This window comes from Arachis hypogaea, chromosome 12 (assembly GCF_003086295.3).
Source record: "Arachis hypogaea cultivar Tifrunner chromosome 12, arahy.Tifrunner.gnm2.J5K5, whole genome shotgun sequence".
In the NCBI taxonomy this organism is placed as follows: Eukaryota; Viridiplantae; Streptophyta; class Magnoliopsida; order Fabales; family Fabaceae; genus Arachis; species Arachis hypogaea.
Window position 1 is genome coordinate 32,749,635 of NC_092047.1, and position 4,397 is coordinate 32,754,031.

The following is a 4,397-nucleotide window of genomic DNA, read 5'->3' on the forward strand; positions in this document are numbered from 1 at the left end:
GAACAAGGAGCTGAGCATCGAACCCTCACCGGAAGTGTATCTGCTCTATTCGCTCGAGTGTATAGGGTTCGTCACTCAATCCTCTCCTAATCATGCTTTCCAAGATTTGTCTTTCATCTAACAATCAACAATTACTTAATGCATGCTTACAAGTATCATGAGGTCTTATTCATGGGTTGTAATGGGGCTAGGGTGAAGGTAAGGATGTATATGGTCAAGTGAGCTTAAAATTTGAGTCCTCGATTAACCTAGGATCCCACTAGACACATAGAACAACCTATAAAACTATAGTACATTACCTAGCTACCCATGAGTTTCACTTTTTGCATACTCATGCATTCTTTTCAATTCACATCCCATATGCATTGTTATTATTACCTTGTCTTGGGGCATTTTTGTCCCCTTTTATTGCTTTCTTTTTCCATTTTTTTTGTTTCTTCTACTTTTCTATTTCTTTTTCTTGTATTCTTTTTCCTTCATTCTCATATATATATTTTGGTTGTCCCCTTTTTGGGGTTTCATATACAAAAGTTTCAAAGCATATGGTTCAATCATTCAATACATGAGTATGTTCCCAAATCTTAGAATTTTCAATTACAACTACAATGCACCTCTTTACGTCTACCCAAATTTCCAATTACACCTCCCAATTGAATGATACACACCTTCACTTACCTAAGCTAATCAAGGATCCAAATTTAGGGACATTCATTGTTTTTCACTTAGGGTTGTTGATGTGCTCTTTTTAAGAACAAAGAGGGTTTATCATAGGCTCAAAATTGGTTAGCAATGGTAGATAAAAGGGTTAAGGCCATTTGGGAAAAGTGACTATTGAAATGATGGCCTCAATCATGTAAATATATTCATACACAAAATAATGGACATATAGAATCAGACAAAGCAAGGATTATAATCATAGAGAGAGAATAATGCACACAAGAATGAGAAATGGTGGTTAGAAGATATAACCACACAATAGGCTCAAAACTCGCATGCTTGTGTTCTTAGCTCAATCACTATGTTCCAAAATACATTCTAGAAGCAAGTTTACCGCAAAAAATTTTTCAAAATTGGTAGGGTACCCTGAAATTACAATTTCTTGGGGAAGAAGTCATTATTTTGACCAAGTAACTCTATAGGAACTAACTATCATGCAAGGGGTATTTACAAGCAAGACTAACTACACATGCAATGTACTAACTACTAAGCAAAAGATAAATCCATGGGTGTTGAAAGGAAGAGATTGTTACCCATGGAGATCGGTCGAACGACCTCCCCACACTTAGAATTTAGCACGGTCCTCCGTGCTACCAACAATGCACAAAGGACGGTCGGGACCGGGACCTTCACTATCCCCTTCATCAGAGCTCCCATCACTTGGGTTTGAGGTGGATGTGAATAATTCGGGTTCCTCCATGCTAGGGGTAACACAATGCATAATTTTCTTAATGTAAGTGTATCGGCGTTGGTTGTGCTGCTCATATCTATCAATCTTCTGGTGTAGATCTTCTATCCTTTGATAGGTGGATCCTTGCGGTGGTGGTGATGATGAGGTGGAAGGAATAGTAGATGGAAGGGCTATGTCAAGGCTTGGGTTGTTCATGGGAAGATGTAAGTATTTCCTGGTTGGGACCACATTGCCCTTAGCTGGAATTATAGCCTTCGTGTCCATGTCTTCCCAAGGAACACCCGCAGCAGCAACTAAATCAGATACCAAAGATGGAAATGGCAAATTGCCACGGCCGTGGACTTGACCCATCGCTTGCTTAACAAGAGGCGGAATGTTCACCGGTCTCTCCGTGAGAACACACCAAACAAGCAAAGCGTGATCCGCCGTGAAGGACGACTTGTGGGTGCTAGGTGGCACATAGTGGGATAGGATCTGGGCTCAAGCTCTAGCTTCTACAGTGAGGAAGCGAGCGTCAATGCACTTGGGTCTCATCCTGAATCGACCATGGGTCCAAAATGTCTCTGGTTCAGCAATGACTCGGAGGATCGAGTCCCAATCAAACCCAAACTTTTCTCGCTGACGTAAGACCTCTTGGTCGCCATCCATATCACTTGGTACCGGTAAGACATTAAGCACCTACTGAATAGCCTCTTCTGAAACTGAGACTTGCTTCCGGCGCACGTATACCGATTGAAGAGAGAGAAAATGGTAGTTAGTGTAGAACTCTACCACCCACGAGAGGTTGACCTCTTGTGGTTTTCTCAGAAGGAACTCCCATCCTCGCCGTTCAATACGGGGTAAAATACAAGGAGCGACCTTGTCCGGCGGAGTGAGTAGATATTCAGCATGATAGTTCCTCTCAACCATGGCGGAAAACACAAGTTCACAGAAGCGGTTGGGGAACCTTGAAGAATCCTTTGCCGGTTTGCTCTTCTTGTTCTCATCAATAGGAGCGGGTGCCTTCGCCTTCTTAGATAGGGGTTTGGCTCCTAATGAAGAGTGCGCCTTAGAGTTTGACTTTTCGGGTGCCCTCTTTGTGGCCGGTTTCCTTGAAGCTTTCTCCTTGCCTTTCTTGGTGGCCATCCTGAAAAAGGAAGGGAAAAAGGAAAGCATTAAACCCAAAGAGTCATCTCAACAAAAACATGCAAGTGAAAGACAGTGCCCAAAAGAAATATTACAATAAAGTAATCATAGAGACATGGGTTACAACACTTGGCATGGGATGCAAGAGGGAGTGAAGCATGCAAAATGGCATGAGAAGAATAATCTCAAGCATCCATAACAAAGAGCAAGTCATGTTCAATGAGTATCTAATTAGCAAGTGATAAGCAAAGTGGACTCAATGCATTTAGAAGACAACAAGTGAGTGAGGAGGAAGCACCAAATTGAAGATACATGATTAAAATAAACCAAAATGGCATTCGTGCATTTCCTCGAACACTTGGTATGCAGTGATCAAGCAATGAGCAATTATGAGAAACTCAACCAATTTGAAGCCTAAAATGAAATATCAATCATCACACAACATCACTTACTGACAAAGATAATGAAAAACAATAAAAAAGATCTATTAAAGCAAATGAAAATCCAAATTCAACATCCATGGAAAAACAAGAAGAAGGGAAAAGTAAACAAACAAAAAGTAAGTACTAAAAGCGAAAATAAGGGAATTAACAAGAAACATCTAAGTAAAAGAAGAGATTATGAAAAGAGAGTAAAAGAAGTGATGTAGAAGAAGTAGAACCTTGAGAAGTGTAACAGAATCAAGGTATAATTTTCTTGTTGTGAAAATGATAAAGAGATAGAAGAGATGTAGGGCCACTGGAAGTGGTGGTGGTCGCCAGTAAGTAGCCGAAAACGGTGGTAAAGTATGGAAGAAGAAAAAAGAGAAGAGAGGTGATGGGGAAGGAAGAAGAAAGAAATAAGAAAGAAGGTGGGAAAGGGGTAGAAGCAGGGCACGCAGCTTTAAAACTGGTTCGCGCGACCGGCGCGCGCGCGCACGGTACACTGGTGCATCGGTGAAGGTGGAGCGAGGGGCGCGTACACGCAAAGTTGGTTAGGCTCCTGGCACAGAGTTAGCACAAAGTAAGCCTAAGTATCGGGTAATTTGTACCAGAGTTGGCATGCAGCAGAGGCGCGCGGATGTGCACAGTGCGCGGACGCGTGCCTGAGTGGATTGGCGACCAGCGCGGATGCGTGCAGTGTGCGGACGCGTCAGTGCGGGCACAGACTAGGTACAAGTATGACACAACTCTCTGGTTTTTGTACCAGGGAGTTTTTATAGCACCATCGGCGCGCGCGCGCACAGTGCGCTTGCGCGTCGATGGCCAATTTGCAAGGGGCGTGCAGGCGGCACGTACGCTGGCGCGTGGGTGCCTAGCACAAAATGGGCACAAAGTGGGCATGACTCTCGGGTTTTTGGCCCAGGAGTATGAAATGCACCACCGGCACGCGCGCGCACAATACGCTCACGTACGGATGCCCTTTTCTCTTGCTTCTTTTTTTTTAAACAACATAGAAAAGGCTATTCTAACACATTCTTGGCAGGTGTTTAAGCTAGTAGGCAAGAGAACACTTTCAAGTTCATGCACTATTCAAAACATATCATTCTCTTTACTTTAAAAATTTATCTATACCAAAATGAGGAAATCTATATGGACATCCTAATTATCCAACAAGATCAACAAAACTAGCAATCCTATGCAATCAACAACATCAAGAAGTTACAAAGTTCACAAGAATCTAAAACTAAAAGCAAGAAGGTATTCACAAGGAAGATCTTACCACGGTGGGGTGCCTCCCACCAAGCACTTTTCTTTAACGTCCTTAAGTTGGACGGTCCTTTGCTTAAGCTTCCTCTCCCTTTGGTGCATCCTCAAGTAGGAGCACTTCCATTTCTCTTGGTGACTTGTAGCCATGGTACTTCTTCACTCTATGTCCATTCACT